At 44.4% G+C, this 22607-nt stretch overlaps 1 protein-coding gene and 1 pseudogene across 1 annotated transcript in view; both read left to right on the forward strand.

The window, feature by feature from the left end:
• The window catches only part of LOC118633987, a 55761-nt pseudogene extending 38532 nt beyond the window's left edge, over nt 1-17229 (forward strand).
• MYO1D (myosin ID) overlaps nt 1-22607 on the forward strand; it is a 327233-nt gene that overhangs the window by 59462 nt on the left and 245164 nt on the right. The gene's annotated exons all lie outside the window — the stretch shown is intronic.

Below are 22607 nucleotides of genomic sequence, written 5' to 3' on the forward strand. Positions count from 1 at the left end.
AAGACCTCGCGTCACTTAGTGCTGACCTTCCTTCCTGGCCACATCCCGCCCAACTCTGACTTCTCTTCTGTCTCCCGCTTGCATTGTTAAGGACCCTGGTGATTACATTGGACCCACCTAGGTAATCTGGGATAACCTCCTTCTTTTATTTTTTTATCCTAAATTATTATTATTGTTATTTTAATTAATTTCCTTTTGTTACAGATGTTTCTCCTTTTTCCTCCATTGAAACCCTCCTTGCCCCCCCCCCCCCCCAGCATTGTTGTCTGTGTCCCTTGGTTATGCTTATATGCATGAGTTCTTGGCTCTATTTTAGAGTTAGCTGATCAGCAACCTTAATTCTATCAGTGACCTTAATTCCCCTTTGTCATGTGAGGTTCCAGTTTCACAGGGATTGGGACCTGGACATCTTTGAGGTAAGAGTGGGACATAATTCTTCCTGCCACAAGGATCACTTTCACATTAATGTTTGGACATGATTTTTACCTGGTCTGGCAAAATTATCTTGGTATATAATTCATTCACTCATTCTCATTCTCTCCAGTATTTTTAAAGAAATAATCCTGTGTTTGTTTATAAGTAAGAGGAGTTTTTCCCTACCAGGCAATTAGTGTGGGCTAAGGGTTGGCGGACTGAGGGAACGTAGCTGGGTTTGGTGTTTGGATCTGTCCGTGAAAGTTCCGTTGGAAGCAAGAACTTGATCTGCCTGGATCCACAGGGAAGCCCCTTGTCCAGCAGAGGTATCTGTCTGTCTGTGTGTAGGTATAGGTATGTGGGTGATTAAGTTTTACCTCTCTTCAGCTGCCAGGCTCCTGGCCACCCCTTATTTTCTACCATGTATTACTCTTACCTTACTTGTATTTCTTAAATATACGTTTTAGTTCATTATTAGTTAGTTTGTTGATTTTGAAATATACCTAGAAGACACACAGTGAAAGTGATGGTTATACTAGGCACATTAATGATTCAGTATGCCTGCCCACCACCCACCCCTTCTGAAGAGAAACCACTGTGCTGCGGCCTTGCTGAGGAGTGGCTGTGCTTTGAGCCATGTGATCCCCCTGCCCCCCCACCCTCACCCTGCCACTGCTGGCCAGGGCTTCATCCAAAGACAGCCAGCCTACCGTCTTAACCACGGCCTGTGGCTTGATCAGAAAGTTGAACCCAACCCGTTTTGACCACTGTGTATATTGTCTAGGTTTAAAGTCAAGCACGGCCCATTACTAGTGGGGTAGCCTTAAGCTAGTTACTCAGGGTTCACTGTGCCCCAGTTTCCTCTTTGTAAAATATTAGATCCTATATAACGTTGTTTTGAGAATCAGGACGTTAATCCACATAAAATCTTTACCGCAGCGTGTGGCTCATCCTCAAAGCTCCGTCAATGGCACCATTATTATCATTCTCCTAGTAGGAATTCGGAGTTAGGAAACTGACTGACGAAGAGAGTTACTGGTGGAGACTCAAGCTGAGCGTACTGAGATGGAACAGTCGCGGTTCTTACTCCTTTTGGGGGGCATTGCCTCCTTGGGGAATCTGATAGAAGCATGGACCAGCCCCGCAGAAAACTACGTATGCATGTGGAAACACATACGAAATCAAGGATGAGAGCCCCTTGCATAGAAAAGGAGGGGAGAGGGCCATGGCGACGCCATGTGCAGGTCAGATTTACGAAAGAACAGAAACTCGTCACAGCAGAGGCGGCTTTTTCGTGAAGGGAGGAGAATGGGCCGAAAGAACAGAAACAGGAACCCTGAGACAGCCCCGCAGTGCAGTCCAGGACTCCTCTCCCATCCCTGCTGTCTCCTCACTTCCCCGGGCATAACCACGTTGGCATCGCCCTCCCATCTGGCAACCAAATTAGCCAGAAAGAATCAGCGAGGAAGCTACCGTTTGTGTGATAAGGAATTGCTGCTGTGTCGTCGGAGAGTTCTCTTAGCCAACACCGTGAAGTTTTTCCTGCGACGTGGTTCTGTCAGCAGCCTGTGCTCGCAGAACGAAGCAGACGACCGGCGGCAGTGAGTTTCCGACGACTTCCCTTCTGTTGGTCGAGCCCTTCCCAGGCATATCCTATTTTTTGATATTCCAGTTTAAGGAAAAAGCACCCTCTCTAGTAGAATTTTTTTTTTTTTTGGTTAATCTCTTAAATTTTGAGCTGAAAATGAGGCAGAACTTTGCAATATTTTATAGCTGGATTTAAATTTTTTTCTTGTCCCATGACTTTTTCAGAAATAAAGGAAACTGGGCCCCACCCCACCCCTCACCCCTGGTGTCAGTATTGCATACTGTGTCTCATTAGTACTCACAACCACCTTATGTGGTATAATACCCTGACTTGACAGATGAGAAAACAGGCTTAGACTAATTCCTTACCCGAGATCTAAGATATTGCAAGTGGTGGGACTAGGATTTGAACCCAGGTCTTTCTGACCACAGAGCATATGTTATAATGCCTCAAGGGCCTGTATAACTCGGGCTAGAAAAGAGTGAGGCTTTTCTGTTTCTTTCCCTCAACACACCTCTTAAAAAGAAGGCCGGAAGCATACAAGCTTCACTTTTTGATCCTTGGGCTAGAAAGGTCGTGACTGCATCCTCTTGACATCTGCCCTCCATAGCAGGGTGGTATCAGCCAGTCACAGAGCATCCCACTGAGTTGGAACTGCTGTTGGACATTTAGCCAATGCTCTTTCCCTGTGGAGGCTCTCAGGTGGAACCCCAGCCCCGTGCTGCTGGGAAGGGTGGTCACAGGCTGCAGGGGCAGCAGGGACCCAAGTGTGATGATTAGCATAAGTAATATTTGTTTACAGAGCACTTGCAGGACGGAGGGGTTAAGAGCACTGGCTCTCCGGGTAGGCCGCTGGGGTGACCCTCAGCTTTTTTTCATGCTGGACTGACCTCGGGCAAGAACTTACTACCTCTTGAAGTCCTGGTTTCTTTATCTGGAATATAAGACGTGTGTGATTCATGGATTTGTCGTGAGGATTACATGTGATTCCAGTACCTGGCATAGTGCTGATCAGTACTACTTGAGCATTGTACTCAAGCCGTATACTACCTGCCGATGGTGTAGAGAAACAGCAAGGACAAGGTAACTCCAGTCTTTTCTTAGACTTCTTTTTTACTTTGGTTAATTTTTTTTTAAGTTTTCGAACTTCAAAAAACAAGTTATACCTTTATAAGCTTTTATAGCCGAGAAGGCTTACGTTCCTTGAAATTGGTTAACTCCTGTGTTTAACTGAGATTCGTTTTAAAAACGGCAGTCATTTTATGAGCGTAAAATAATTAGCTTCAAAATGCATAAAATGTATATACATTTTATGACTATAATGAAAAGAAGTAGAAACATGTTCATGTTCCAAGTTGTTTAGCTGCTAAACCATTGAAGAATATGGCTGCTATGTTCCTGTTCTACGGCAGAATCAAAAAGCTTCAGTCCCTGTATCTGCTAGGACAGCAAAAGGTTTATAGATTTTTTTTAAAAATGCATTCTTATAACATTACTGCGAAGTAGTTAGCAGATGAATATGCTTTTCATTCTATTGATGACAGTATGTCAGTATTTAACTTTAAGTCACAGTTATCTTCTGCTTCACTACCTAGGTGAATACTTCTCAAGTATTTTTGTTCTCTGCCCTGGCCGGTTTGGCTCAGTGGTTAGAGCATCGGCCTGCGGTCCAGAGAGACCCGGATTCGGTTCCCGCTAAGGGCATGTACCTCGGTTGCAGTTTGTCCCCGGCCCTGGTTGGCTCATGCGGTTGGCAACCACTCGATGTGTCCCTTTCACGTCGATGTTTCTCTTCCTCTCTCTCCTTCCCGCTGTATCTGAACAAGAAATGAAAAAAATGTCCTCGAATGAGGATTAAAAAAAAAAAATCAAGTATTTTTGTTCTCATATGATTTGTTGTAGGGCCATGTTGATTTTTCATGTTTCCTAGACATTTCCATGCACCATGAAGTCTTAGTTTGCAGTGTATTACCAATTATTATATCATTTATGCCAGTGTACGCATATCGTATGTATGTGTATAGATATAAGTATGGATAAACTTACAAAATACAGCAGTGTACAAGTTATTATTAGAGGATTATTTTGGACAGAATGATGCATAAGTTTGACAGGCTGGCATTTGAGGGTACAAAAAATACCACATCGTTCTCATTGAACCACAAGTTTGGAATGATTTCTTCCTCCATGATATTTTTGCTACCTTCCAGGTGAGTAAGGAACATCCAGGTTGAAATGAACAACGCCTATAAATCGAAATTTTTAGAAATCTTCTATTTTTTGACATTTCTTCAGTTTGTGTGTTGTACAATTGTACAATTAATCTTTTAGCCATGGCTTATCCATAAAATGGCTCTCTTACAAGGCATTTTTTTTTCATAAGATACTTTTCAACAGAGTTATATTGAGTATTTTGATTCCTATTTTCTTTTAGATGCCGTTAGGCTTTGCAAAGATGAACCGGTTACATATGTCGTCCTTAGAATTTCCCATCTATAGCAACTGCTTGTTCACCAGACTTGTTTCCTCTCCTTTGTGGGTACTCGCCAGCGGAATTCTTGAGGTCTAGCCACTTCCAGGTCTGGCTCCTAAAAGCCTCCCATGTGTGATTCCCCATTCTCAGCCCCCTTTTGCCGGCTGGTGTCAGTGGCCAAGGTAACCAGGAAGTCATGTGTTGAAGATGGAAGAGTTTCTGTCAAACTGGTCACTAAATGACTACGTGGAACAAGGGCTCCCTCCCTCCCCCAGAAACATTTGTCTTGGACTAATGTATGAGTAACAAATAACACTTCTCGTGTTCAGCCACTGAAAGTGTGGGGTTTGTTGTTGCCCCTAGCATTACCCCAAAGCAGCACCGAACAGCGAAGATAGCCATTTCAGGGTTCCTATTTAAATCTTCAAGAATGGTGAACTTATGCCGTAACGTGTAATGTGTCCCACTTAGAAGAAACAACAATTTCATTTAAAAGGGTCTGCTAATTCTTCGTCTTGCTTTCGTTACTCCACCTCACTGGGCTGTGTTCCCGACACAGCCAGCTAGTGGCTGCTCCAGTTAAGTAGGCCCTTTATTTGTCCTCCCTCCCACACCCTTTTGTAAGGTCACATTCTGTGTTTACAAATCCAGAGAGCCTTTACTCGCATTTGTAAGTGCAGTAGGAAAGAGAGGAGAAATACATTTGAAGTGTCAATACAAAGGTGTTTTTTGTGTGGCTGACCGAGACTCTGGCAGGTCACTTTTCCAAAAAGTGTTGCTGCTCAGAGAAATTGACCGACGTGACGGTCCAAGCTGCCCTGTGCTCAGCCCTCCACCTCGAGCCCAAGCCGGAGATCTGGGTGTTCTCGATTCGTTTCGCTTCAGCATCTTCAGCCCCATGGAGTCCCTCACCAGATGAGGTCAATTCAGTCTCTTAAACAGCTTTTGGATCTGACTGGGTGTCTGTGAAGGGTCCCATGGGTGTACCTGTTTTCTATCTGGGCTCCCTAGCTTCAGGCTTAATACTCCCATGCTGTGGCCAAAACTCGATTTCTAAAACGCAACAGTCAACACCTCATGCCTTTGCTTTGAAAGCCTTCCGTGGCTCTCCCTTGCTTTTGGCATCAGGCCTACACTCCTTCAGGGGACTCGCAAGGCCCTGGTTTCAACAAGGAAACGCCTCTGTTTCCGTCTTGTCTTCCCTTCCTTTCTGTGTTCTGCACTCTAGCCTCACTGAACTTTTCTTTCTTTTTTTTAATCCTCACCCAAGGATATTTTTTTTCACTGATGCTTCGAAACAGAGTGGAAGGGAGGGAGAGGGAGGGGGAGAGAGAGGGAGAAACATCAATGTGAGAGAGATACATGGATTGGTTGCCTCCCGCATGACCCCGACCAGGGCCTGGGAGCAAACCTGCAAGCCAGGTATGTGCCCCAGACTGGGAATCAAACCCACGGCCCTTTGATGCAAGGGCTGACGCTCTAACCACACTGGCCAGGGTTGAACTTTTCTCTAAATGCGCCTTACTCTTCCTTCGGCTTCTCAGCCTTTGCTCCTTCAGTGGCCTGTGTGTGAGCACGACTCTTTCCCACCCTCCCAGATCCTTGAGGCCTGGGTTAGCTGCCCTTTATTTGTCCTCCAGCACCTGCCTGCATTTCTTCTATTACAGAGGCCACGGGGCTGTATTTCCTTGATTACTTGTCTGTGTCTTCTACAGCGCTGTCCGAAGGATCTCAGACCACCATTCTAGTGATGACCATTGTGTCAAAGCCGTCAGCACGGCGACTTTCAACCAGTGTGCTGCAGGAATTTTTGAAACATGCAGTACCTGCCTGGTTAGCCAGAGGCACTGACCTCTTCCCCTCAGACTGTCAAATAAAAAATGACAACAGCCAACACAGCAATAGCCACCTGGTGTAAATGAATCAAAATTATACCTATTTTGGGGGTCAGATCGGCAAAAACTGCGATCGGTTTTCTTTGGCGTGCTGCAGAATTTCAGTGATGAGCTCATGTGTGCCCTGAGATGGAAAAGGTTGACAGCCGTAGCACGAAGAACACTCCTGGACAAAGCTCATGGGGTGTCAGAAGCCAGCCTTCTAGAATTTGTCTGTGAAGTGCTTTCTGAGGATGTACGAAGGAAGACTGAAGTCAGTGCCAGGATATCTTTCCAAATATTGAGACATTGTCTGTGCCGAAGACCATTTACAGGAGAAATGATTGAATTCTGGACATATTTTGAAGGTTGAACTGATAGGATTTGCTGATTGATATGAAGGGCTCTATGCTTATGAATTATGTTTGCTTGGTGAAATTGTTCATGTAAAGATAATGTCACAGCAATGCTTAAGGTTATTATGAAGGCTAAGTGACATAATAATTATGAGGTTCCCACCCAGCTTGGTGCTTGGCGTTTTGTCCATACGTAATAAACATTATTTTCCTATCTATTGGTGACGTAGTACTTGGTGACAAGAAAGCTAAATGCACTGTTATAACATGCTGCTCCTAAGCAAAACTGTGCAGCAGGTGAAGTTGGTGCCCAGCCCCGCCTGCACCTCTGCAGCCCCTCCCGTGCCCTGTGCAGACTCCGCAGCCGGCCCGGGGACAGGCCCTCTCCCCTGACTGGCCCTCCAGCTCCTCGAGTGGCCATGTTGGTCTCTGTTATCCCTCCTTCTTTTCCTCCAGTTGAAGCTGCTCCTTTATTTTTTCCCTTTAGAAAAGTTATGCTTTGTCTCTGCTTCTCTGGCTATGGCTGTTTATGACCCCACTGTTCTCCCTACCTATGACCTCAGCATTAGGCAACATAACATTAGGAGTGTTGACTCTATTGTCCGCCTGCGGGTTTAAACCGTGACACTGCCACCCACCCTCTGGAGTTGCTCAACCTCCTTAGACCTCACTTCTGCTGTATGTAAAATGGGAATGGAAACTGTCAAAGTTGTGAGGATAAAGGAGGTAATTCTTTTCTTTTTAATTAATTTATTTTTGTTACAGATGTTTCTCCTTTTCCCTCCCAGCAGACACCCTTCCCTGTCCCGCCCTCTCCACCCCTCGGGCATTGTTGTCTAGGTCCACGGGTCATGCATACGTGCATAGAAGTTCTTTGGTCTATCTACCCCCCACTCCCCACCTCTGAAGTTGGTCAGTCTGAACCGTACTCCTTTCTACGTCTCTGCGTCTGTTTTGTTCATCAGCTTTTTTGTTGTTGTTCATTATATTCCACAAATAAGTGAGATCATGTGGTATTTGTCTTTCTCTGATTGGCTTATTTCGTTTAGCTTAATGCTCTCCAGGTCCCTCCATGTCATCTCAAAGGATACAAGATCTTTCTGTTTTACAACTGCATAGTGTTCCATTGTATATATGTACCTCTGCTTTTTTATCCCCTCATCTATTGATGGACACTTGGGCTGTGTCCAGCAATTGTAAATAGTGCTGCTGTGAACATAGAGGTGCATATATTCTTTCTGATTGGTGTTTCAGGCTTCTTAGGGTATATTCCTAGAAGCGGGATCACTGGGTCAAATGGCAGTTCCATTTTTAATTTTTTGAGGAAACACCATATATTTTTCCACAGTGGCTGCACCAGTCTGCATTCCCACCAGCAGTGTACTAGAGTCCCCTTTTCTCCACGCCCTTGCCAACACTTGTTGTTTGATGGTTTGTTGATTGCAGCCATTCTGGCAGATGCAAGGTGACACCTCATAGTTGGCTTAATTTGCATCTCTCTGATGATTAGTGACAAGCATTTCTTCATATGTCTCTTGGCCATTTGTATGTCCTGTTTGGAGAGGTGTCTGTTTAGGTCTTCTGCTCATTTATAATTGGATTCTTTGTCTTTGTTGAGTTGTATGAGCACTCTATATATTTTGGAAATTAACCCTTTATCTGATGTTTCGTTGGCAGTTATGCTAAGGAAGTAATTATTTTAATATGTTTGGAATGGTGCTTAGCACATAAAGGTCACTGCATAATCATTAGCCACCATTAGTCATGATCTTACCTGGTGACTTCAGCTACTCCTCTGTGACTCTGAACATCACTTCTGCATGGATTCTTGAATCTCTGCCCTCCTCTCCTCTCACGTGCTCTTTGATCCTGTTTCTACTTTGATGTCTGCAGTAAACTCCAACTCAGCATTCAAACCTAAGCTTACTAGCTTTTCTCTGTAGCAGCATGCTTTGGCTACGAGTAACCGAAAACCCAAATAAAAATGGCTTAAACAGCAAAGGAAGTTATTTCTCTCTGATAACAAGAATTCTAGAGCAGGGTGGGTCTGAGGTTGCATAATCCAGTGGCACAAGCATGTCCTCAAGGTCCCAGCTCCTTCCCCTGCCCTCAGCCTCTGACGTGTGCGTGTAGGCTGGCTCCCCTCCCTCAAGACAACAGTGAGGGCACCGTGTGCACAGGACGGCGTTCTCAAGAATTCCCCACCCCCACTCTCACACAGGTCAAGGGAGCTTTCCTGATCTGATCGAGGGGGCTAGAATTCCTGGTATAGCTTGGACTAGCCCAGATCCGTGCCTGAGCCACGGCTGTGTGGGGGAGGTGAACGCCTGAACCAGAGATCTGCTGGCAGAGAGGAGGGTCGCGGGGTGACTTTGGGTAGAGAGCATACAGTGTCTATTACAGTGTCTGAAATATCTCACAATTGGAAGTAAAAAATAAAAATCGGGAAAACTGGGTAGTGGGTATTATAGAAAATCCAGTCAGGCCAAGGAGCGGGGCCAAAGCAGAGGAGGTGGATTGAGAGGTGAAGCTGTGGGGTCCTTGTGGACGGGGCCGAGGGGTCGGGAAGGAGAGCTGCACTCGATTTCCAGTTTCCTCTCGGCTAAGAGTATAGTCCTTCCGGGAGGTGAGGCAGACGACAGATGAGTGGGATCAATGGGCGGGGTTAATTGAGTTCAGCGTTGCACAGGCTGAGACTCAGGCGCCCGCGAGACATCCTGGTGGAAGTATTCCACGGGCAGCTGGAAGAGATGTCGGACTGGAAACGTGGTCTTCAGAACGCTGCTCTGCCCCCCTCGAAAGTCCCGCCCCTCCCTGCTTCTTCGTTCTGATGGGATGGCCCAGTCTCCTTTGAGCCCTCCTCTTCCTTTGTGGCCTGTCTCGGGTTCGCGGCCTTCTCCCTTTCTTCAGGACCCCACTCTCTTCGGTGAAGCCACCACTCGGCCACTGTCTGTGCGCCACGTCTGTGCGCCACGGTGTCGGTGTGGTGGTGTGAGTCAAGCAACCGTCGCCTGTTCAAAGTAATCCAGAACTGACGGGGCCAAATAATGTATTCGATGTACTTTTATGAAGGCCCAAAAAGTTATTAAATTACAAAAAAAAACAGAACTCTTAAACCAAAAGACTTCTACCCACAAGCCCAAGAAATTGCAATAAGTGGATAGAATTATTTAAAGCCATATTAAAAGTTACTGACTTAACTTTATAGTTCCCCAGAATTATAAACATGAAACATAGTGATCATAAATATTCATTTTCAATTTGCAGTTTAGACCTCAATTACCAGGGAAAAGCGCTCAGCACATTCTGGTACGGGGTACCCAACCACCTGCATACCTCTTCCAAACTTCCTTCGGGGTCACCCTTACCAATTCTTGTGGGTTATTTTTTTTGTTTTTTGTTTTTGGTACATGCCCCTAGCGGAAACCGAACCCAGGACTCTGGTCCACAGGCCGACGCTCCAACCGCTGAGCCAAACCGGCCAGGGCTCAACTCTTGTATCCTAATAGCTCCCCAGCCCTTCCTTCCTCGGCCACCTGTCTGCTACCTGGGCACTCTTCTCCCTGCTTCCTTGCTCTGCATACGCAGTCCATTGTCACACCGGCCCCCGACGCTGGCCACCGCTTTCACTGCCCCTCCACTCCGCCGAGGTATTCGCGAACACCCGCAGCCACGTTAGTCTCTCGCCGTTTCCTGGTCCTCCTCTCCGCTCGCCTGCACACCACGGCTCTCTGTGTCCTGCCCGCCCGTCATCCCTGCCCCTTTACTTAGCCCGTGTCCGCCTGACTGGTAGGTGCACAGGAAGCACTGACTGCTGTCTGCCTGCCTTCGGGGCAGCTGGACCACTGTGCATTTGTTTATAAGTGCTACGTGGATCATTAGTTCACCTGAGAATTGTAGTTGGACTTCTCCTGGTAAGATGATGTGAAAGGCCTGCCCAAGTGTTAGCAGTTGTTGTAACTGCTGAGCACAGAAACACGGCATGAACGCCTCTTATTTTAGAACAGTCCTAGGAGGGTGTGGGGAAGGGGCACTCCAAACTGAGAGGCGATTTGGAAATATCTCTCACGTAAATATACATATGTGCATGTGCGTATATATGCACATATGCATTGCGTATATATACATACGTGTGCCCATGTTTACATATACCCAAAAGAAGTATAGAATTGTGTGTTGTGTAACTAGATCTCTCAGGACATGGGAAATTGGTAGCATTGGTTCAGTCAGAGGGAAGCACTGGCAGTCGCGGGATAGGGTGCGAGGGAGAGTTCATTGCATTCTTTGGTGTGTGTGCCTTTTGCACTTTGATGATTGACATATGTACTAAAAATATGTAATGTACTACTCTATATCCAACAATTCTTCGAGAAATTTAATCCTACAGAAATACTTGTATATATGCATTAGCAAAATTGCAGGTAAAATTATGTTAACGACAGCATGGTAGCAACAATGATAGCTTTGATAACAAAACTATGAGCAACCTAAAGGTTCATCAGTAGGGGCTGGTCCATCAGTTATAACTTAACCTGAGTTGGGGTAAGATTGCTGCATTAGGATAGTGTAGGTTATGCTGCAAACAACCGTCCAGTCTCAACAGCTTCATGTTACGAAGGTTTACTTCTCACTCACATACAGTCTGTCATCCGGGCAGCCACTGAGCTCCCCGAGGGCTTCGGGGGTGTGGCTATGCCAGCTCTGCTGTGCTTTGGCCAAGCAGTGTGCCCCACAGCCTGTTACAGCATGGCCCCGCCTCACTGCGAGAAGGGGTTGACATGTGGGCAAATGGGTGGACTATTTGGGGTATCTTTGCTATATTATTTAAGGTATTGAAAAAAGCAATGTATAGATCAGTTTGTGTGAGTGTGTGTATATGTGTGTGTGTGTGTGTGTGTGTGTGTATATATATGCATGTAAGTATATATAATTTTATATTTTAAAATATACACGCATGGAATATAGGCACATAGTTTTCTGAAGGGATGTATAAGAAGTCATTAACGATAGGGACCTCTGCAGAGTGGGACTAAGGCTACCCTGTTCGAATATCTTTACCACTATTTTTTATATTTTCAACCTAACAGTAAAATGTTTACCTTCAACACTACAGTTTACTCACCACCTTCTATTAATATATATATTAAGACAGTAGAATTAATGTATATTAATTTTTGTGGGATTTTTTCCAATCCGGTTTAAATTGATTCCATGAAATCTTTCATGAAAAAAAAAATTAATTTTGAGTAATCTGAACTGTATAACTGATAATGCTCCTTAAATTAAATATTGATGGCTCCACTATGTAATGTATATATAATATGTAGAGAGTGGAGAGAATAGCAGAATCCACTGGTCCTTGTACTTCCTTGTGTTCTTTCGTTAAGCCTCACCTGTTGCCAGTGTTACCACAGGGGAAATGCCACTCACCATCGACTGTGCGCCCCCCTTTCCTGAACTCGCTGGAACCAAAGGGCCGGCGCAGAAAGAAGGAATTCATTCAGAGTGAACGAGCAAGGAACTGACTCGTATCACCTTGGAAAGCCAACCACCACGTGAGCTGTGAAAGTACAGTGACAGCCCTGGCCGGTCTGGCTCAGCGGTTAGAGCGTCGGCCCGCGGTCCAGAGACCCAGGTTCGGTTCCCGCTAAGGGCACGTACCTAGGTTGCAGTTTGTCCCTGGCCCTGGTTGGGGTCATGTGGGTGGCAACCTGTCGATGTGTCTCTCTCACATGGATGTTTCTCTCTCTCTCTCTCTCTCTCCCCCCCTTTCTTCCTCCCTCCCTCCCTCTCACTCTATGCAAAAATGTCCTCGAGTGAGGATAAAAAAATAAATAAAATAGAAGTACAGTAACAGATGACATAATCCTCACTCCTAAGAGACATATCTAGGAAGCAGATTCATCTCTTTAGGCATTCGGATACGAAGGTTCATGCTGACAAGTTAATGCACCCCTGTTACAAGGCCAGGCATTCTCATTTACCAATGGGGTATCTATTAAATATACATTAAAAATACACTTATGCTGCCCTGGCCGGTGTGGCTCAGCAGTTAGAGCGTCGACCTGCGGACCAGAGAGGCCTGGGTTTGGTGCCTGCTAAGGGCACGGACCTCGGTTGCAGTTTGTCCCCGGCCCCTATTGGGGTCTTACGGGTGGCAGCCACTCGATGTGTCTCTCTCTTCCTCCCTCTCTCCCTCCCGCTCTATCTGAAGAAAAATTTAAAAATGTCCTCGGGTGAGGATAAAAAATTTTTTAAAAGTACACTTAAGCTCTAATTGAAAAACAGGGTTACACCTTAGGCGGGCGGTGTAAGGCTACTTTTATAATAATGCTCTTCTCTCTCCTCCAACCCTCAGAGGACAGTGTTGTCCCTGACGTTGCTGAGATCCTGAAAAGGAGGATGTGGTTAGAGCTCTGGGAGAGGCTCAAACCCCAGGAGAGAACATGCAGCCTCGGAAACAGCTCTTGCGGGGTCACGTCCAGGGCCGAGGGTTCTTTGGAGCAGCCCAGTTCCAACCTTGATGTCCTTGTGGGCTGCCTGGACCAGGGTTTGACTGTCCTGTAAAAGTTAGCTTTTTAAATCAGTACTTTTTCTTTTCAAAGAATTCTTTTGGTTTTGAGGTTATTTCTTTATATTTTATGTGTGAAGCTGTCTCGTTTGGATGGTTTTATTGTTTTATTAGTCATCTCTGCCAATAACACACCTCATCATCGGTTTTAGCCCTAAAACCAAACTCGGTATATGAGGGAATCACACCTCCAAGTGAAACCTGCTACAAACTCTTTGGGTCTTGATTTCTCTGGACCTGATTCCATCATCATTTGACTCACCGTTAAGTGCTACATTGGAAAAGATGTGTCTTTTCTGGACAAAAAAATGTCTGTGAGACTTGTTTTGTGAAGGATTAGGCATTACGTTAAATTGAATCCAAAATAAATACTATGAATTTTACTTTCCTAATGTAGCTAAAAGTGCTAAACTGTAAATTTAAAAACAGGCCTTATTAAACTTTAAATGATTATTAACATAAGTAATTAAATAAATGCTTACATTTTCTGAGATTTTTATGTACTTTTGAGTTCGACTATTCTTGAGTATTCCACATTGTAACATGGTCCTACTGTGTGTGACGAATGCCCTGTTTGTACCTTACAGACCTCACTATGAGGCTTTAACAGTATCCAGAGTGGTCTGCACTTTGTTGAACAAATGAGTTCACTGATCTCGCTCTGGCTGTTCACTGTGGTGTCAGATTGCCATAAAAGTTTCTAAGCACTCTCTATTTTCATACTTACCACAGCGAAGCAACAAACAATTTGCAGACGGGAACGCTTGGAGTAACACTGTTTTTGGAACTATCGGAGAATATAAAGAAATATGGAAACACTTGAACTATTAAATAGCAATAAAAATTCACTTGTTTAAAGGGTAATAGAAGAGAGACCCCAGTGAAGCGTCCAATGAACTGACAAATAAGTTGTAGAGAGGTTTCATATCCTCAGCAGCCCACAGTGAGAGGGGTCATGCAGGCTCAGCAGATAGACGTGCCCAGGGGAGCCTGGTGGACAGCACACAGTGGGACCTGAATGGTTTCTTAGAGGATGATAGATGTTTAAAAACATAAATTGGATCCATTTTATTCTGTGAGTGATTGTGGTATCTTGATTAACTAATTGATGAGTTGGACTATAAGCCAAAAGTAAACAAACATTCTTACTAATTAGTAATATTACATACTGATTTTACTACATAAATGTAAAGGTCAGCCTTTGACTGCAAAGGGAACTTCCTTGCTTATCTTCTTTTTTAAAAAAATTTTGTTTTTAATTACAGTTGACATTCAGTATGATTTTGTATTAGTTTCAGGTGTACAGCATAGTGGTTAGACAACTGTATACTTTACAAAGTGGTCCCCCCAATATTTCCAGTATCCACCTGGCACCACTTGTGTTCTGTTTTTAAAAATTAAATTTGAAACATTAAAAAGAAAAGTCTTTGTTCTTTCGAATCATTACCGGTCTCTTGGTAATTGCTGTGTGCGAACAGATTCTGTGTAAGTGGCAGACTCCGTGAGGTTCCTTTAGACAGCTCTGTTTCACAGATGTTGTTTTGCAGGACGATCACTCCTTGCCAGCTCCGTCTTCCTTTTTACGTCCTCGGTGTAGTCAGATTGCTTCACTTCCTCTGCAAGAGAATGGCTGCGGGTCCTGGGCTGGGGCCATTGTTCTACACAGTGTCGATTACCTATTTATGGTATTAGAACTTTCTGTTAGTCATCACCAGATAGTAAATGGGAATTACCATTAAACACCTGCCAGCTGGTAGTGTTTGGTGAACTATATACGAGTTACAGATGATTTCTTTTTTTACCTAAACTAGTTTTATTACTTTTAAACATACGTCTCATTTTAAAATAGGATAATATCCCTTAAAAATGTACTATTTCTGGCCAGGTACCTCACTTGGTTAGAGTGTTTGAGCCCCAGTCAGGACACATATAAGAATCAGCCAACACTCAGAAAAGGGGCTGGTGGGGGGAAGGAAGAGATAAACCACAGAACTTATATGCATGTACACGTAACCAATGGACACGGACAACAAAGCTGGGGACGGGGTAGGGGGATGGGGAGGAGGGTGTCAATGGGGTGAAAAAGGAGAAACATCTGTAACAGAAATAAATTAATAAAAAATAAATAAAAGAGGAAAATCAGCCAACAGAGGCATAAAGAAAACAACAAATAGATCTGTTTCTCTCTCAAGTTAATCAATAAATTTAAAAATCCACTATTTCTATCTTCTCTTGAAATATCAAAAGTTTTGGCCCAACTTGGCCCACATTTTAAAATAAGAATTATCTATTAGATATTTTAAATAAGCTGCTCCCTTTACATAGGCCACAGGCTTGTCCAGTCCCCACCATGTCCTAGGGCCTCACTTCCTTCCTGCTCCTCGGATCTCTCTGGGCGTCCTGGCTCCCATGGACAGCTTGGTTTGATGTCTGGACTCATGTGTATTAACATGGTTTACCCACCAAAACCAGACCTTCAGCCATACCAGCACCATCAGTTACCTTTTCTATCTTGAACTGTGTGTCATTTGAAGAACAAAACGATGGATAATTCTATGGCTGAAATAAGTTGGCTGATCTCAGAAATAGATCGTTCTAATCTGCAGAAATAAGATATTGTGTGTGCATGCGTGTACACATATATGTGAGAATAAGACAAATACGTCTGAAATCATCTGAGCGAAGGCTATTTGGGAGCTGTGTTCAATGCTCTTCTTACAACTTTTATGTTTGACATTATTTCACTATAAAAATATTTTTAGAAGTCAAAGCTAAATCTTAACCACAGATTGTCAACAGTGAGAAATAATTGTTTTCTTCCCCAAGTGATGAATTGTTTAGTCAGAATTTGAGGAAAGGGAACATTTAAAGCCAACCTAATTGATACCATGTCTTACACATTATTTTTCAGAAAAAAAAATAAATTCTTCGAGTAGATATTAAGAATACAACTTAGAAAAATACTTTTGGTTGCATTAACAACCAAAATGATTTGTCTCTGCATCTGATTGTTAGTACCCTGACAAAAGAAAGCACCCAAAACAAGGAAATGCATTGCCTCACTGTATCCAAAGAAGGGCCTTATTAGCAAAATGTATCCATGTCTGCTGGTGTGTAGGCATCCACATAGTAGATGCTTTTAAAAAGCAGCCATATTGTCAACAGAGCACAGATCTGAGCTGTTCGTTCATTGGTGGCGATGAATTTATGTCAGTTGAACCCCACGCTTTGATCTAATCCATGGCCTGCGTCCCCTGGAAGATCAAAGCTGTAGTCCACCCACCCACAAAGGACAAAGATAAATGCTAGGCAACAATGACATTCGTTCTCCTTCCTTCCCGATACACTGCAATTCCAGGCTCACCCTGTGCTTTCCCTGTCCCAGTGATGGAATCAGCCCTTTCTCCAAAAAGCCATGGAGTGGGATGTAGAAATCAAGGTCTGGGTAGTAGGTGTGGTTGTTGCTACTGGTGTGTCATGCTTTTTAGACTTTGTCAGCAGACGGAGTTGAGGTCTGGGGGTAGTGCTACATGGGTGTTTCTATTTCTTTGTCTATTTATAGTAAGTATCCCGAGATCATACTGATATCCCTCACCTCATTCCAACACCACGGGGTTTCTGTTAGCCTTCTCCCTTCCATCGTTGTCATTTCCTTCTGCCGTAGAGAGAAACCTGGTTCCTATCATCCTCACATACTTACTTCTTTTCTCCATCCCCTTGTTTGTCACTAATTTCCCAACCACGGGGGCCCCCGCCTCAATCCCGACCCTGCTGGACACCCCAGCAGCGCCAGTGAAGTTATCCTGGCCCCACCACACAAGCAGACTGAGCCAGCCGAGCCCTCAGCCCCGGCTCTGCCAAATGTGCTGGCCACGCTGGCCAGATCCCCGACTTCTTCAGCGTACACCAGTGATCAGCAAAAACTTGAGACAGAGTACGTCCTGAAATTCTGAAGTAAGAATATTAATAGTTTTAACTATTTAATTCCATAGTTTAGTTTCAGTTCTTATTCACTTTGGAAATATTGGTATTTATAAATAGGCTAAGTTTTTTTATTACTTTTTGAAATGTAGTATTACCAGACATATGGAGTGTAGAGGAACTGTTTACTGCTTAAACAAGCAAGGCCGAACTAGGGGACAGCTACCTTCTGAGGGCAGCGAAGCTTTTCTTAACGGGCTGTGAAGCTCTGAATTCACAATCACAGTTGGGATGACAAAAACATTAAATAAATATTAGAGTATTTTCTTAAATTGGCAACCAATCTGCTTACACAAATTCCTTTCTCCGTTTGATCTAGCAATAAAAATGATTTAATTTCTACTTTAGGAACTAAAAAAAATAATAGGGAAAAATTATTTGTTTTTTCCATTTCCTGATGTATTTGATCTGTTTTTAGTTTTTTATTCTTTTCTTTGCCACCACATTCTTCTTCTCTTAGTTCACTTCCTGATGTCTGGTATTCCTGAGTATAGACAACACTTAGTTATTTTCACAAGTGGCGGAGGACTGGCTGAAGAAAGCAGAGTACTGCTAGGTGACCATGTTTGTCTTTGGAATGTGTTGATTTTTGAAATTGAAGATGGGCCCACTTTATACTTTGAGATTTTTTTTTGTCTAAGTGAATCTCTCAATGGTTCCAGGGCCCTCCTCCCTTAGTAAAAATCCCCTTGAATCTCACAGCCGTGTACTAGGAATAAGTGATAATAAATGAAAAAGAAATCTGGCTCACAATTTCTTAGGAAACTTGATTACAATATAGGAATAAACTGTAAAGTGCAGCATCTCAAATGTCATTTGAAGATGAAAACTCCCACCCTGGTCCGGGTGGCTCAGTTGGTGGGGCATCATCCCCTACACTATTCCCGGTCAGGGCACAGGCCCAGGTTTCGGGCTTGATCCTAGTAGGGGGCGTCCTGGAGGCAGCGGATCCATGATGTTTCTCCCTCTCCCTTCTTCTCTCTCCAAAAATCAATAAAAATGTTTTTTTGAAAGAAAGATGAAAACTCCCTGCAGACTGGAATAGTTGATGTCATTCGCCTTTTATACCCTCTTTCAGTCCCTCCCAATTCAGCTGCCTTCTTTTCACCATAAAACTCTATCCCAAAAGGAACAACCATTATGGGGGGGGGGGGGAAGCGTGAATAGTATCAACTGAACACAAAAGAGTTAGGAGGCTTTGCTAAGACGAAAAACAGCAAAGTTTTATCCAAGGGTCTTAGGATTTGCAAATCGGAAACACCACCAGGTGTCCTGAAGAAAAGGTTGCGAGTTCTTACAGTAAAAGTTACATGTTTGAGAAGAATCAGTCCTACATTCTTCGCCTCTGCCTTGGTCTGAGCTCTCTTCCAGATGTTTAGGTGGTCTGTGCATGGAAACATTCTTTCCCAGGTTCTTCCCATGAACATTCTTTCCTGAATTCTCCGGAGGGTTAGCTATAGGATTTACATATGTCTGCAGGCATGATGCACTGAGAAGTCCAAAAGTTGACGTTCCCAGGCTAGTCAGAGCAGGGAGAGAATCGTTTCCTCATGCCTCGACCTACTTGATTTTATTAATTTAGCAGCTTGACAACAGCGATTCCATTTTATTTCGTCCACCCTTTCCTCAGCAGCTTTTGATGCCCCTTGGGGCTGGCGGCTGACAGTCTTCATTTCCCTCTAGGGCTGTTGGCATCAGAAGTGTGACAGTGTTACCGGGTTAGCCCTGCACAAGTTCCGTGCACCTGCAGGCGCTCCCAACACTGGAATAGTGCGTGAGCCAGTGTAACCTCCCTCCTTCCCGAGGCTCCTGTTCACACCCGAAAGCAAGGTCAAGGAAGGGACATAAATTCAACCCTGCTCATAGGGGGAAAGAAGTTAACCCCTTAGTCGACTTTAGACACGAGGAAGGGTATTAAAAAAAACAATCTCAAGTCGAGAGAAAATGCCAGAGGAGCGTGACAGACTTCTCACAGGGAGAGCCTGCAGGTGTCTCTGGCCTTCAGTCATTCATTCGGTACAGATTTTTGCTGGTGTTTCAGTCTCTGCTCCATGCTTTAGTGGCTCAGCAGAAGCGAAAGCTGAACACAAAGGAGCATCTGTGAACCACTGGTTTTCCTCCGCTGCCACAGTCTGTTCTGTCCGCGGAATTAGAAGCAGTGCTCCCTCCCAGGCTAGGGAAAGCGTGGCTTTGTCATTCAGATTTCTCCACGCAGAGGTGGTGATTAGGTGATTAGGTTAAATGGACGGTAATTTTCTTCTTACCTGTAACTGGGCGTGTGGTGCCAACAAAAGAAGGTTTTAGAAGGTTTTCTGTTAATACTTAACAAACATAATATAGCGATATAACATGAAAAGCATCTGAGGTGGTTCTTGGCACAGTAGGAGCACAATAAATATCAGTTCAGTGTGACTTTCGGGAACTTAAAACGGGGTGTTGTCACAGTAACTGAAATGGAAATAATGTATTCACTGGACTACCTGACCGTTTATGTCTCTTCAGTGTCTCCTGACACAGCTACTGCTCGGCGTGTACCCAAAAGCGGCCTCTCTGGTTGCCCAAAGATTCACTAACCCCGGGGAAACCTTGCTGTAAAAGGAAAATTGGGATGAGGAGATACAGTTTTTAAAAAGTGATGTAGTGGACTCATTAGGTTTTGTCATTTACTAAATTAGACATAGTTGTTAAAAAGTGACGGTGTAGCCCTGGCCAGTTTGGCTCAGCGGTTAGAGCGTCGGCCTGCAGACCACACAGTCCTGGGTTCGGTTCCCGCTAAGGGCACACACCTCGGTTGCAGTTTGTCCCCGCTTTAGTTGGGGTCGTGTGGGTGGCAACCAGTACATGTATCTCTTTCTCTGTCTTACCCACTCTCTCCCTCCCACTCTATGGAAGATAAATGCAAAAATGTCCTCAGGTGAGGATAAAAGAAAAAAAAGTGACAGTATATACCTGTTAGGTTACCTGTTACCCAGAGAGCCCCAGAGACTGGAATACCTAAATACAGTGCAAGGGTAAGAGGGTCTTACCAGCATGAATGTGAGTATGAACTGGGATAAGTTTATCCTTTTTAGTTCCCATCCTCAGACATCTGTGAGATTATTTGTTTTTTTAAAGGAGTGTTCAGTACAGTGGTATAAGTGGTTCACAGTATTATTTAAAATGCATAATTTTTTATCAATTCACGTAACTGTGCGTTCCTACCAAAGGGTTTCCAACTCAGATTCAGGTATCCTGCACTTTCCTGAGCAGTGTTGGTTTGTAAATAGGCTAACTCCTTGGTTAAGGCAAAATGCAGGAAGGATCCCCAGGCATGCCAAGTAACCAAATGGTTACCATAATAGGAAATCATCTTTTCAGTGAAGTGGATGGGAAAGAATAAATGTGTGAGTTGAGTTCCGTGTTGGAGAAATTATATTTATTGTTCATGAGGAGAGAAAATATAGTATTGTATTATTAATGGGAAAGTTTTCATTCTTGCTTTTGATCTAAATCTTCATGCCTGTCAATATTAGGCACTTAGCATTTCAACAATAAATAATGCTATTGCAATTTATTCATAGGCTGACATTGTAAAATATATAACATTTTCATTGTGGTTTGTTACTGATTTGAATGCATGTGAATATTTAAACACCCATCTATTGGCCTGAGGCTCTATAGTTTCTAAAGACTCTTACAGTCCCTCCTAGTGATTTAACTGTGGTCTGGTTCCCTGATCCCTGCATTCCCACCATTAGGATTTTAGCAAAATCGATCAGGCAGTTAAATAATTACATACTATTTAAAAGCTAAGAGATGGGAAACGACCAAAACTATTTGCATTCCATGGTGTGCTTTTGGTAAGCTCTACGCCTTTTACAATCTCATGCAAAGGACAGCTTTTTCCTGCAAGGTCAAAGCAGAACCATTTCAGGATTCATTTGTTGAAGTTACAGGTGCTGTAACCGAACAGGGAGGGGTTCTCCACCCAGCGTGGCCATGTCCCGACACCAGCAGCAGTAGAGAGTCGTGTGTCGTAAGGTGGTTGAGTGCCCTGGGATTGCCCAGTACCCTTCTCCTCCTTGCGACAGACTTGAAATGTAAACCCTCTTCAGACACCCCCGCAGCCAAAACAACAAACACTGAACTGCAATGTATTTACAGGTGTCAGCCCAGCCGCTGTGTCTGTGGGCATGACTTGCTGTGCCCCGTTTGACAGGCTATTTTTCTCGGGGTCGGTGAGACGTACCATGTTTTCACTGACATCCACTATAAAATGTTCTGTTTCCCTTTGCCAAGTGAATGAGTTGGTAAAAGTATCTTCCACCATCAAGAGATGTATTTAGACAGTGGTCTGAGAGCGAGCCTTTTGTTTTTTAACCAAATTGCCTGGGACCTTAGTACAGAGCCTTTATGGGAGGCAAGGGTTGTGTGTGTTTCTACTGTTTTCTTATGCCAGGGTTGTGGAGTCACCGAGTACCCAACCATGATCAAATCCAGCTACTAAAAAAAAAAAAAATTTAAATAGAACCAGGATGTATATGTCCTGTCTCTTTAAAATCTTTTTTTTGCTTTCCAATTGCATGTGGTCTCCCTGCAGAATTTGGCCACCTTGACAGGTGAGGATTTCTGGTTGCCTTCTCTGTTTGCTGTCCTCCGTGTTTTTCCCTCTGGGTCCAAGGGATCGGGTTTCATTAGATTATGAGTGAAAGAAAAGGAAAAGACATCTTTTTTGGTTAGCCCTCAGGTAACTCAGACTCAGCCTAGCCTGTCTAAACCCTAAAACTCTGCTCTTCTTCCCCTGTCCCTGTCCTCATCAGTAAACAGCGTCATGGTCCTCTTTGCTGCTCCCATGAGAAGCCCCGCCTCCCTCTCTCTCCCACCTCTCACATCCCATAAATTATCCCGTCTAATCAATTATGCTTCATCTCTTAAAGCCAGTCCACTTCTCCCTCACTCCACCGCTACCAAAGCCGCCGTCATCCCTTCCTGGGTCTGACATGGTAGCCTCCTCGCTGCTTTGTCACCGGGACTCCGTTCTTTCCACCCTGCGGTCGTGGGGGGGAGGGGTTGCAAAAAAGCCATGTGATCAGTACTTAAAACTCTGCCCTAGAAATCAGGGCCAAGACCCCCTCCAGGCCCTGTGCACATTCTAGCCTCTCCCCTCGCACCCTGCTGTCTGCAGCGGGCCGTCTGGGCCTTCTGCTCTGGCTCCTCAGACACCTCTCCCCTCCCTCCACCTGTGCGGTGCACCTTCCCTCGCCTGTTCCTGGAGCCCCTGCTGAGTGTCTGTGCTCTTTACCCTTCATCCCTCTACGGGCGGCTGCTCCCGGCACAGGGCTCGGAACAGGGGCCCTGATAACTGTTTGTG

The sequence above is a fragment of the Molossus molossus genome, unplaced genomic scaffold, assembly GCF_014108415.1.
Source record: "Molossus molossus isolate mMolMol1 unplaced genomic scaffold, mMolMol1.p scaffold_m16_p_19, whole genome shotgun sequence".
Lineage (NCBI taxonomy): Eukaryota > Metazoa > Chordata > Mammalia > Chiroptera > Molossidae > Molossus > Molossus molossus.